Source organism: Podarcis vaucheri (assembly GCF_965113315.1).
Source record: "Podarcis vaucheri genome assembly, chromosome: 9".
NCBI classification, from domain to species: domain Eukaryota; kingdom Metazoa; phylum Chordata; class Lepidosauria; order Squamata; family Lacertidae; genus Podarcis; species Podarcis vaucheri.
The window spans coordinates 51,013,097-51,027,297 of record NC_138767.1 but is presented as its reverse complement, the minus strand read 5'-3'; the positions used below and the strand labels follow the sequence as shown (position 1 = coordinate 51,027,297).

At 38.9% G+C, this 14,201-nt stretch overlaps 1 protein-coding gene across 2 annotated transcripts in view; it reads right to left on the bottom strand.

Annotated features, from left to right (window-relative positions):
- The window catches only part of TENM3 (teneurin transmembrane protein 3), a 1,324,874-nt gene that overhangs the window by 590,596 nt on the left and 720,077 nt on the right, over positions 1-14,201 (bottom strand). The gene's annotated exons all lie outside the window — the stretch shown is intronic.

Sequence of the window (14,201 nt, the reverse complement as noted above, 5' to 3'; positions counted from 1 at the left end):
TTTGATATCAGTAAATAGAGATTGGTATACAACAGACTAAATAATTTCCTGTTTTATACTAACTGGAACGTGGTCGGTGTACAACTTGTTTATGTCACATACAAACTACTAATACTAGGTAATTCACCAGGACCCCTGATATTGTTTGAGAGTTTGAGCGAGATAAATAAGAGAACACTGCAGGCACAGAGATGCTTTCAGTCCCTTGTCATAAGATGCTTTATAACTTTGAGTGTAATTTAGTGAAACTCTGGGTCACACTGCCTGTTATGAAGAATGCATAATGTGTAGCCATATATCCATTTATTCTTTAATTAATTACAGATGTGAGGCAGTGGCTGTTACTGGGATCACAGAACATGTCCCCAGCTGAAACTGGAATGAAAACTGCTCCCTCCCATTTCTAATAGTTATAAGCATTAGTTAAAAAGTTGCCATTGCCACCAATGGGAACCTTTTTATTGTGCTCATAGCTTCAAAGGTGGATTTTTGTTCTGATCACGGCTGGGGATGGAATATATAAGCCTGCCTTCCCTTTACACTGCATTCCCAGGATAGCAAGCATGAATTTCATTCATGCAAAATTGCAGAATATGACACATTTAACGTGTAGTTTTGCCCTCAGTGATGACTATGTGCCATCAACATTTATGGTGATTCAAAGACAACATACTAACTGTGTACTATGGTAAGAAGCACTAATGGCTAACATTTCCTGGGTTCCTATTATTGTTCCTATAAAGTAGTCAAAATATTATTTTTCTCATTTCTTTAAAAATACAGCAATTTACAAAAATAAAGGCTAGATTTGCTGGATTTGAGATTTGAGATGAACCAGGAGTAAGGACTGATTCTCATGGAAGCATGTGGCAGCTGTGGTTTTCAGTCTGTCTATACTGACTTGCAGCCAAGCTGCCATGTACTAAGCCAGTCATGCACATTCTGACACCAAGCACTAAACTCAGGACAGATTGGGTTTTGGCAGACATTTGTAACTGCTGACATCCTATACTAGTTGAGCACATGGTGTTGGCATGTAGACAACCAGATCAGCCTGTGGCAACACAGCTGTAAGTTATCACAGGTGGACTTGAAAATTGTGGTTGCCACAGGGCTGAAATGGCCGTATGAATGGGCCCTACGTATAAACATAATGATATGCTCTGACCTTCACTGGCTGCTATCCAAAGAGATCTACATGAAACTGTGCAGAGGATCACAGCCATTCATTCTAATTAGAGTTGTGCAATGTGTAGCATTGCCTTTAAAGAAAATAGACTGTGTACCACAATCACATCACATGTGTTAAATAGCTATTGCTACAAGCAGTAGCTGGAAAAAGCAGTATTCATATATTTAAAAATAAATTATTAGGGGACACAGAAAAAATTACAAGTGCATCTTTACTCAGAATTACATTCCACTGTGCAACCTAGTAGTCATTTTCTTATCAAACTATCTTTTAGCCTACTTAGTTTAAGAGAGAGAGATATGTCAAGTATTTAAAAGTTGATGACTCTTGAATAAACAAAAAGTAAAACACTCTGGAATAGGCTGTAACAGTTAGTAAAGTAGCAAGCATTCCTAACTCAAATATGAATAAAATGGGTCAGGGATGGGAACTAGAAGTAAAACCAAATAATTTGAAAGAAGAAGCAATGAACAGCAAACATATTTTTTGTCATTATGTGACTTTCATCTGATTCAAAAACTGGCGCAACCCCAGAGTGTTCTCTGCACAGATGAGAGACATTATTTTAATATCAGAATAGCTATCCACTACTTCTGATTTAAATTTCAAACTTTTGATTATAACTAATATATATTTCTTGGAATATTTCTTGGCAAGAGTTTCTTTATCTCTCTACCAAGAGAAAATATTAAGCATTTTGTTGTATCCACCCTGTGAGCCAAGTTCCCTACTGTGCCTTCAAATCCACAGTGAATGAACCATATTTGGATCTGCTTATCAGAAGGAGACATTTAGAAAGACAATGAGTCTGTCCCGCTAGACGGAGGCTCCTGATGCTTTTAGATAGGCCTGTGGTGCACTGCAAAATGGGCCCTAAAATCAGTCTGACATGGTCGCTTAACAAGCTGTGGTATTAGCTCTTGGCTCACAGAATTTCTACTGTCACCCACAGGGCTGACGATGGCAGCCATCATAATTAGAATGCATGAATCAAAAACACCAGGTGAAGATTTTGCCTTCGAAGAAAGAAAAGGCAGAAGGAGGGAATTACCATGACCTTTGACTACTAAGCTGATGCATGCAGCTGGATCAGTGACCAACAGTGACTGGGTGGATTATGCTATGGGGATCCTTGCTACAGTCTTATACTTCTCACAACCAGTGGCTGTCAAAGTATACACTGTGAACTGCTTCAAAGAAGTGATATAGCAAGCTTCAGGGAGAAAAAAATAGGCAGAAAGTAACCCTATTAAACATGGAAAATAAGATTTCAGGCTCTTTCTCAGGTTTAGCAACCAACTCCTTCTGAAAGTTGAGTCTATTCTATTAATTTGATCGTTCCAAATTAGCACCTAGAAAAGACCAAAAAAACTTCAGTGCTTACTGAAGTGGAAAATCTATGTAATCTTAACTGATATGACCTTGAAGAGGGATTTGTTGAACTTTTCTAAGACTGGGATTTTTTTTCCAATCCTTTGTAGGCTCTTGATTTTAAAATCTGCCTAACAAAAGATATGCCAGGAAAGCTGTTATTACAAAGATGCTTCTCAATAGGAAGAAGTGGGCTAATTGCAAGCTCTTTGGTGAAATAAAAGGAAGGTTTTGCAAACAACTACAAAATTGACAAAATGCTCTACAATGCTCTTAGCAGAAAACAATAGGAAGAAATATGTGAAATGGCAAAGATGTCTAATATAAACAGATGCTATAAAACTAGTTGGAAAAGGCTATAAAAGATTTCAGATAATTCATATACAGTAATTGCTCCTCTGACCTTGATGTGACTGCAAATAGTCCATTAGCTTCCAAAATCTTGACATATAATTACACACTGAAAAATATTCTCCTATTTATTTTGACAGGTCCCACAATAATCCCTCATCCAATTTTTTTACAGATGATCTTTCCATTTGCAGTTTTTGGTTTTTAGTGAAATGTTTCAAATGAAACCATCACATAAAATTCTGAAACCCTAAGTGTTCCTAATTTTCCTTTTATGCATTTGAGTACAAATGCTATGTCAGATCAGAAGTTTCAATATAATAGATATCCTTTATTTCTATGTCCTATCTGTAATTAAAATAGAGAGCTTTTACTCTAGAATATTTTTTTAAAGGAATCCCTATAGGAAAGTATTTTGTTTAGGTATTTCAAAGTGAGACACTGGCAACAATCAATAAAATTTAAATGCACTCCTCTAAGGTTTTTCTCACCATGACAAGGAGTATAGGGATGTGTGGTGGCAAGAAGCACCAGGAAATAAATGCAAATACTGCATCTCTCTAAAATGCCTTTCTCGATCATGTCCATTTCAAAGAACAACAAAATCTTTACATATAGGAGTGGACCTTTCTGGCAACAATTGATTAGGTGATGAGAGAACTTATAAAAACACTTATATCACTGGTGCCAATTACATTCAGTTAGGTATTTGCTGTCTCATTCTGATCTGAGCCCCACATACATGCTGTAGGCTGCCTCAGCCATTTCAATCGAGCAGATATCCAAGTGCACATATCCCTTTAGCCAAGCTAACCTAATAAAATTTACATGGTACTGCTTCTTGTGCTTCTTGGCTGTATGTGAAAACATCAACAGGAGAGGAGAAAGTTTCCCATGCAGACACACATCTGGTGTCTCTTTCGGATCAAATGAATTCCTCTTTCTAAAGTGAATTCCCCTTTCTAAATACACAATTGTATTTCTTTCCCGTCATGAGAAATGGTCTGCTAATATTTAAACAAAATCTGTTTATTGAACTCCTACATTACATTTAGTACCTGCATAAGACTAGAGTCTTTAATCTTTTTTTATTAATTTGATTAATTTGATTCAGAATTACCTCGATCTCAGCAATATCTCTCATATTAGTATTCTGTCAGAAATGGCTCACACAGTGGGGCAGAGCTATGACGCTAGCTTCCTGGTAGTGCTGTTGCTGATGCTTACTGGGGGGGGGGAGGGCAATCCAGGAGCATCAATGTGGTACCCTACTCCCTGTCACTTTGCCCCATCCCTCTCTCTTCTAGCAAGCAGATATGCAGTGAATTTTAAAAATTATACAATCTCCATTTCAAAAAACCAACTCCTACCTGGATGTTAACATTAACAGTTTACTTAAAAGTCCTACTGAGTTTAATGATACTTACCGTACTCAGATGCAAATGTGAATCAGTTTTGTAACCTAAATGTGTGTTCAGATTTATTCTCTATGTAAACAGTCCTAGACTTCTCTAGAGATTGTATCCAATAGCAGCATTGCAGTGCTAGTTTTGCAAGTGAAGACATCTCATTTTCATCCATTGCAGTCCTTTAAAATATCCCACACACATTCCATATTATTCCAGAAGATCCCCCAACTCTTAGGAGAAGCTTTACGGGCTCATATGGGGGCTGCTAGTACAAAGCCATTACTGGATACAAACCTAGACACAGACTCATCCCTGCAAATGTAGACTGAACTGGGTGATCACTTATGGTTAGAGATATCAGTGATCATAGCTGCTTTTTTCTTCTTTTTTCCATTCTGGCTCCTGCAATCACAGAAGTGGAAGCTGATCATATTTGCCACTGTCCAGTTTACAAATCTTCTTGTGTTACACAGAAGAGTTTTCGACTTTTTGTGAAGAGTGTTATTGTGAGAAGGAAAAGAAGAAGGGAGCATTGAGGAGGAGCTCTTATATTTATGCACAGATTATTCCGACCACTAATAGGGGCGAAATACACTAATATAGTTCAGCATTGCACAGAATCTTGGTATGGCTTTCTGAAGCATACAGGGGGAGGACCTGAGTAGATCTTGACTGTATGGACAAACTGTACTATATTTTCATTTTTTTTAATAGAAAAAGGAGCACTAAAAAGAATAAATTTGTAAGACTTCTTACTAAATAATCCCAGGAATGGGGACACATATCCATGTGTGTGGATCTCTGGATTGAGATCTCTGTGGGGAAGCAGACCAGGAATATTGCTCCGTTTTGCAGAAAGAAATGGGGAATTATAAATATCTAGAGTTGCAGTTTTGGAAGCAAGGAAGGAAAAAAATGTACCCAAATAGTAATGTATCCTATTTTCAGTGAAAAATAGTTCATGATCCACAATGTAACTATGTACATTTCGAGGCTTTGTGTTCTTATTGCAGCAGAAGTATTTTGCCTTTTTTATCTGCGCATAAGGCTATATGATATACTGTAGTGAGTGCCACTGCCTTTGTCATTAACATATATGAACACACACAAACGAGCACTTTCTTTCTAGGGAATAGAGACTATTGGGAGCATTGCAAGTTTTGATAAACTGATCATCTTTTTCAGGAGGGAGGGAAAGGAAACAGGGACACTTCTGTGTTATTTTTATAATTTGTTGAAAATAAATTAAATTTTCTAAAAAACAAAGACCGGGAGTGGTTACATTCCTTCAGTGTTATATGTATTAAATGAATGAGTTAAAGCGTGACTCAGTTTAATCCTTTATAGACAATCAATCCAAAAAAGTACTTTACCAATGAATGGCAAGAAAACAAGATGATGTTGATTATGAATTATGGTACATTCTAGGACATTTAATCCTGTGTGGAGAAACGAATAACATCATGCAATGAAGCCATAATAGAGGAGACTCTTAATCTTAGGCTTGTGGGTTCAAGCCCCACGCTGGGCGAAAGATTCCTGCAATGCAGGGGCTTGGACTAGATGGCCCTCGTGGTCCCTTCCAACTCTGCAATTCTATGAACAGGCTTCTATGAAAGAGGAAAACATAAATGTGTAAAGGACAAAACCAAGGTAGGAGGCAAAATGGGTCTAGTGCCTTCTTGTCTCCTTCAAACTTTGAAAGTTTTAATTGCCCAGAATGTTTGCAACTACATCTCCGACCATAAATATTTTATCTCCTACTATTACATCATAATAAATCACTTGATAATGTTTGTGTCTTTTGCTCAAATGTACCCATTATGGTAACTAAAGCATATATGAGGCTAACTCATTCACTCTTAGCAAAATTAAGGAGTACTGTGCTTGATAGCTGATCTCTAACAGTTTCCACTCAAGGGGTACATTATATTTTTGCATAACCCAATACAAAGGAATTCTAGCTATGGCACTCATCCTCTGATTACTGACTAATGGGCTTGTGCCCTATATTAAAGATATACAGAAGCAACCACCTTCCTTCCCACCCTGCCTCGACTAAAACCCCCCACTAACATCCAACCGCCTTGGGAACAGAACAATATTTTGAGGTCTACAAAACTATTTTTGAATGCCTTGAGTAATTCACAGGTAAGTAAAGAATATCAGTAGACATATGGTATGTTACTAGAAACATGCAATCATAGATTTAGCAGGGGAAATACAGCTGCCTTCATTTTCACCCATCCCAGGTTGTCAAACATCATTCCAAGGATACTAGAACAGGTGTGGATTTTTCTCAGCACACATTCTCCTTTCTGCATCTTCCAATTCCTTTGATGTCTCTGGGCATTGGGCCTTTGCCCTTAGTCAGTATGAGTCTCCAATCTGCTACCTGATTTGTCCCCCTTACTCCAGCATTTTTCCTCATTGGAACATCTTTCTACTCAGATTCCTTGCAAATGCATCACATATTTTGCTTACTGAATCAGGATATTGATCTTCCTGTACCTGAGGTCCATTGTGAACTTTATACCCCTTAGACATGGTACACTGTTTGTTAATATTCTGCATTCTATGGGCTACTCATCTGTCAGCAGTTAGAGCGTACAGTGATATTCTATTACAATACAGTAAATAGCTATGCGGAGCTGGCCTGAGTCAGTTTTCATTTCATTATTTATTTGTATTCCACTTTTCCCTCCTAAAGGGAGTCAAAGCTGATAGTGATATTATATCAAAATGAATACAATAATATTAAAAGACAACCAAATAGTAAAAGTATTACAATAACCTATCAATACCATTTCAATCCAAATTTTTTGCATTTGGACATGTGGCTGCCAAGCTTCTGACTGGAACAGCCTAGTGAGAACACATTATACCAGATATCTGAAGCAGCTGCACTGGCTGCCAGTCAGTTACTGAGTCAATTTCAAGATGCCGGTGTTGACATCTAAAGCCCTATACAGCTTAGGACATAGATACTTGAAGGGCTTTTACTTTACATACTCTATGATCAGCTGCAGATAACCACCTAAAAGAGCCATATTGGCCAAGTGTACATTACATGGCAGCACATGAGAGGCCATTCTCAGTCATGGCACCCTGATTATGGAATGCCTTCAATGATTAAGGCTCAAGCCTTTTCTGCTGCCTATTAAAAATATTTTTATTCTCCCAGGCTTTCAAGTCAATTAGTGGAGGAATTGTTTGACCCTCCTTGCAGACATGCTGATTTTGCTATTGTTATCTTGAAGGTGGCTTACTTATTGTTTCTTGTTTTATGATTTTGTTGTAATCCACTTTGAGATTTATTTTAAATGAAGAGTGGCACATAAACTCTCTGTGTGTGTGTGTGTGTGTGTGTGTGTGCGCGCGTGCGCAGAATTTAAGGGGTGGGATCACTTCAATTAGCAAACAATACAGAATTTAGAAACATTAAATCAACAAACAAGGGCATAATAAAACAAACTTTAGCAACCCTTCCCCCCCCACCCGCTATACCCTCTTCACTTCAAGATTTAGTACACCAAAATATTGGGATAAATAATTGAAGGAGAGAGATCTACTCTGGGTCTGCAGCCATCAAGAGAAGGGGCAAGCTATGATAAATCATCTAACCAGGTGCATTTCTAGGAATTTTGAAATAACTATTGAAAATCACTATCCCCCAACACTAATGTGAAACCTGCTCTCTCATCACAGAATGGTTACTACACAAAATGAGGAAGCACCCCATGCTACTGAAAACCAACTCTCAACATTTGAAGAACACAAACATCCATCTTGTCTTCTCCATACTTTCTTTTACACTATCTTTCCTTTAACTTTTTTTGGCCTTAAATAATAATAAAATACCAAGATTATGCCCTCCTGTGGACCTTATCTTTTTGTACTTTTTAATGGAAGGTGACCAAACCCAACATTTAAAAGTATAGGCGAGGAGTGCTATCAAGTTATATAAAAATATTATAATATTTTCCATAGTATTCCCTAAGCAGCATAACATATTATGCATTTTCTTGACCTTTGCTACACATTAAGCAGATCTCATGATAGAACTGTCTGAAGTGATGTCTGGATCTTTGTCCAGAGAGGTTACATTTAAATCTAAACCTATAAATGTGTAAAGTCAACTTTTAAAATAGACTTAATCTGTATACTACATTCCTCTTGCTAATTCTGAATTTCCTTACCCAAGGTGCTTTCTTTCTCCTATGCCTTTTAGATTGTGGTGAAAGTATGTCCACCTGTGTTACTATAAATTATTCTCATTACTCACTCATTTATTTATTTATTTATTTATTCATTTAAAGAATTCATATACCAGTTAATTGCAAAAGTCTTGAAGCAGTGTATAAGAAATACAATACAGGAAAGATAAAAATTGGTTAAAATATGGAGGACCACTAACTGGCTTCCTCAAAGACCTTCATCAGCAGGCAGGAATACAAGGGATTAGGCGGTCCTTTGATATACTGGGGAGCCACTCATCTTCTTAAGATCTTGATCATTAGATAGCCTCCCCCTGAAGCTCCTCCTGCAACCCCCCCCCACTCTGGATAGTTGGAGGACCTCCCAGAACCAATTTGGAGGCACAGGAGAGCTAGTGAAGAAGGGGAAGAAAGGAAATTACTATTATGTGAGCAGAATGCCACAAGTGCAACACTGGATGTCACCCACTGAAAGGTAATACTAATATCCACTGTACTCCACCATTACATTTCTTTATCCTCTGAAAGGGGGGCAAATTGTTTTAAGTTTATTATGCCTGTACCTGATTTAAAAATATGATCCTGTTCAACTCAATTATTTGTGTTAATTAAGATGAGATGACCTTTGCTATTGACTCCCATTAGTAAAAATACCCTTAATTGCTGTATCTGCTTATTTATGTAAATAAAGACATAAAATATATAGAGTGTTTTCTTTTGGCATTCTCTCCTGCATATGTTTCTCATTACTCTAAGATGGTGACCACCTTTTCATGGTAGTCATCTATCATTACAAACACACCTGGAGTGGAATTACTAGTAAGATATTAATAAAGAGGTAATTCCATTCATGAAAAGTCAGGTTGCCTCATTTGATTTCCCCCCCATCCTTTCAGAACCAAACATCTGTGTTGATCACTTATATACAGGCACTTGGACATAAGTCTTACTACATTCTGCGAGAGGGAAGAAACAGAGATATGACTTACAACTATAAACTGCAGGCATGTACTACCTGTGACTCCTGTATGCTCAGCAAGCCCGCTGTTTTTGTTTCCTGCCTGGAAGGAGGTGGCAGAGGAGGTGCATGTCTAATGTTTGGCAGGTCACAGTACAAGGCTGGTGGGCTGTATTCAGCTTTGTGGGCCACAAGCTGGCATCCTGTCTTGATACTTTCCCTGACAATAAGCCTGTTCCAAGTACATAAAATAATATGTATCTTGATCTCAAGATGATCAAGGCACAGGCACTGAACAGATTTACACTTGGAACAGGGGCTTTGGGTTTACCATTTGGTAAACAATACATTCAGCAGATACCTTGAAACCCATTTTTAATTTTTAAAAGTCGAGTCTCTGGGCATCATGGTTGCAGACATAAACTTATTAAGATGGGGCTGACTATTTCAGGTTCATCATTTTCGTTTCTCCCCACTATTTTGCCTTTTTACCTTCCTTTCTTCCTTTCTTCCTTTCTTCCTTTCATCATTTGACTGCCTCCTTTCTCCATATATATTGCCAGAGATATATATTCCCTGCCATTTTGAGCATCTTGGCTCAAAAAACCTCTATGTAGGCCAAAAAAGCAGCGGCGTAGCGTGAGTTGTCAGCACCCGGGGCAACGCAAGTAATTTGCGCCCCCTAACCCGGGGCAAGACAAGTAACTTGCGCCCCCCCTAACCCCTAATCTGCAAGTTGCCGCTGGCGCTGCCGCCCAAACGACGCCGCTTGCCCGGAGGAGGAGGGGGGCAGAGAGGCGAGGAAAATGCAACGGCCCAGCAGCTGCAGCAGCACCGGCGGAGGCGGGGCTGTGAGGAGGGGCTGCCTGGTGCGTCCTCCGCGGCGAGCGCTGAGAGCCGCTGCCTGCCGGGCGCCTTCAGCCCGGACGCGCGCACAGCTCGGCGGTTCCGCGAGACATGCGGCTCCGCTACAGCCTGCGCCCGAGGCTCTTCGGCGACTCCGGAGGCAGCGAGCGCGCCCCCCCCAGATGTTGCGCCCGGTGCGGCCGGCACCCCTGGCACCCCCCACGCTACGCCACTGCAAAAAAGATGTACTAAGCAGAAGCCAAGTTACACAGGACGGACTTTTCCAATTCAACAAAGGTGAGCAGCAGGACAATGTGTACTGGAATGTTGGGGTTTCCTGTGCACATGGCCCCGTCCACAAATGTTCAGACAAACGCCTGAGCACACTTTGTTTCTGATTATAAAGGGTTAATTCTATACAGCATTAACAACAGTTACATATAAAATATGCTTTGTTGTGCTTTTGTATCACATTTAGAAAGAAAACCTCTCAAAATAGTGACCTGAATTGGTCTATGATCCTATTCACTTCAAAATATTTCAGCAGAAATTACCTGTGCAACTGCTATGCATTTCATGACATGCCAACAATAAAATGTTGAGCCTATCAGAATAAGCAGTAATAAATATATGGAACCATGCAACTATTACAGATTTCAGCCTCTATTCTTGTATTCCATTTAATAGCTTTCATATCTTTCTAGGTTATCCATTTTCTTCATGTTCTTTCTATATGTTTGAAGACTTTAAAAGTACGTGTAACATTTTAAAACAATTGTAATGAGCTTCACATGATACAGCCATATATGGCTTAGTCCACTGATTTTCTTCTCTAAAACTCCTTTACTGTCAATCACTCTACAAGGTCTCTGTCAGAGGTCTTTCTAAGTTCTGGTACTGAAGTCCTTTACAATTAGAATTCCAGGGATTAAACCTGGAATCATCTACATACATACAAAACCTTTACCTTTATGGCCCCTCTCAAGACAGGTTCATGTCAAGTGAGCATTTAAAGCAGTGTTTTACATTACTTACATTACATGAAGAGGATATTCATGCTAGCATGAAGAGTTAAGCTACATGCCTGGTTAAGCAAGTTCCTTTTGCATAACAGGATTATTATGTGCCACAAAACAAGGGCTTTCCTCAGGTATAATAAGGCTATAGCATTCTTATCTTCACACAGGGTCAAAGGATCTGTGAGAACTGGTGCAGAACAGCTGGAGTCCTGGACCTCTGCCTTTTTTCTGCTTCTTAGGACACGAACACATTTTGTGCACTAAGCTCTGTCATCTTGACTATTTAGTGACTGACCTCTGTCATTGTCATATCTGTAAACAGAGTAGTTGTTGAGTGCACTTTTATGTAGTATATATTTTGGCACACCATGTGGTCTGAATCTATTACCCAAGTGGCTGCTACAACAAAACCTGTTTCTTTGGCAGTCAAAGAAACAGCACATCCTCTATCAGGTTTTCTCCCAATGCTTGTGATTGGCTAGACTTTAAAGGCCTCACCAAGAATGAGTGAATGCCAAGAGCCATGGGGGACTAGTGTATCATTGACAGACACAGATGGAATAAAGATGATATGGTAAGTACTACTGCAGGCTCAAGCTGCAGGTGATGAAAAAAAGCTTGCAATATGTACTTCAAAACAGAAGAGGACTGGCAAGGATGGTACATGTCAGGATTTCTTCAATGGTTCAACCTGTCTCCCTGGGCTTTGCTATAGGAATATTAACAATATGAACAAAAATGAACAAAAATGTGGAGGCATCTTGATTTTCACAATACACATGTAAACAGAGTATGATGCCACCAAGCCCCTGAAGATCCATCCTAAAAATTGTACAGAACTATTAGACTGTGTCCCCAAACCACTTTCTTGAAACCACTCTTCACTTCAGAATCACTTTTATCAAAGTATTATAGTTACCATTTTAAACACAGACACTAGTCCTGATAGTTGTTAGTGAAAAACAGACAAGTGTCTATTTCTGCTGTGTTTTGATGTGGTTCGAAGATGCTGAGTTTCTCAAAGTCCAAAATCCAAATAAAAAATGCCTCATTGTTGATACAATGGGGGTAAGTTAATAGTCAAAAACATGAGAGGCTAAATTAGGGGACTAAGTGTAGGGGGCTAAGTGTTACTGCCCTAGGAAAACTGTTCCATAATCTGGACAGCACAACTGACAAAGTCTCTCTCTCTCTCTCTCTCTCTCTCTCTCTCTCTCTCTCAAATTTCAAACAGTAGGGGAATACAGAAGCTTCCAAACAGTAGGCATCTTTGACTATATACCGTACTCTGGTGCCAGGCAATTTGAAGGTTTAAAAGTCAACGCCAGCACCTTGAAGTAAGCCCAGAAACAAATTGGTAACTAGGACGTTTGGGGTAGGATTTAGAAGTAATATGCTCCAACCTTCTGGTCTCTGTAAAAACTGTGGCAGCTGCATTTTGGACGAACTGAAGCTTCTGGACCCTATTCAAGGGTAGCCCCACACAGAGTACAGTAATCCAATTTGGCATACTAACCAGAGTTAGTAAAAATGCACTCCTGGCCACAGCCCTCACCAAAGCATCAATAATTTTCTATAACCTCCAGTTTCATTAATTTTCAGAAAGAAAAATGACAGTAGTTATGGGGCAATTAATTCTCAGCTCCAATTCTGTTTGTGAATTAATCCTTTATATATAAACAAACTTGAGTTCTCTTTGATTCTTGAAAAGAATGATTTCTTCACATTTGAGAAAGAACAAATACAGTTCACATGCTGGTACTGCACCACTTAAGAGCACAAACAATACACATTCTTGCTTTCAAATCCTAAGCTAGTCTTGAATTGGTGATCTGAGGAGTGAAAATCCATCTCTACTATGGAGTTACAAATACTGGTTTCCTTTATGGTGCTGTGGTAGAAATTATTAAAATTGTTTCACCAATGATTTGTTCTATATGATTCATGCTGCATTTATGGTGTTCTATTATGTTCTGTCATGTTATTATTATTTATTTTTGTAAGCTGCTTTGGGATTCATTTGAATGAAAAGCAGCATACAAATATAATAAACCAAATAAATCAAATCAAAATAATGGACCGTATGCAGAATTAAATGAGCAGTAGTCCATTTGGGCAATGAGGCAACTCTGCCCACTCCTCCCCAATGTAGTTCACTGTGTCTCCTGAAAACTCCCCAAGGAATGGCTTGGTATGTAGAGGAGGGACTTGCCGTCAGTAGTTCAACACATGTTTTACATGTAAAAGATCCCAGGTTCAAAACCCCAACAACTCCTGCCAAAACTCTGCAGAGAAACTGCCAGTCAGAGTAGACAATCCTGAGGTAGATGCATCAATGTGTCAGACTTAGTATAAGGTAATTTCTTACGTTCCTCGTATAACTTTGGATATAACCCATTGAATGCCAAACACCTCAAGCCTATGGCAAGTGCCTAAATATAAAGCATGATGTAGGTTTTAAGAAATATTGGGCTTTTAAGAAATATTGGGGTAATTTTGCAACAGAGTTTATTGAGGCAATAATGTGTAAAAGCCATGCCTAGAATCTATAATTTGCTGCCTCTAATTTGTAGTTCTGTTTCGGAATCAAGGCTGCTCCACTGGTGCTTTTCTAGAGACCTTGTTATTGACGACAGAAGCTCCTAGCAAACAAGAAGCACATCTCTGTTAAATCAGCAAGTGATCTGTTACATATGCAGTGGCACACTATTATTAGTGTTGATCAATCATGGCACACACACATAAATGACAGTAAATAGGCTATTAGATCTCGAGCAGTTGTTTGTGTTACCCCTCATTATTAAATGTCACAACTGGAACTGGCTTTGTATGATAGCT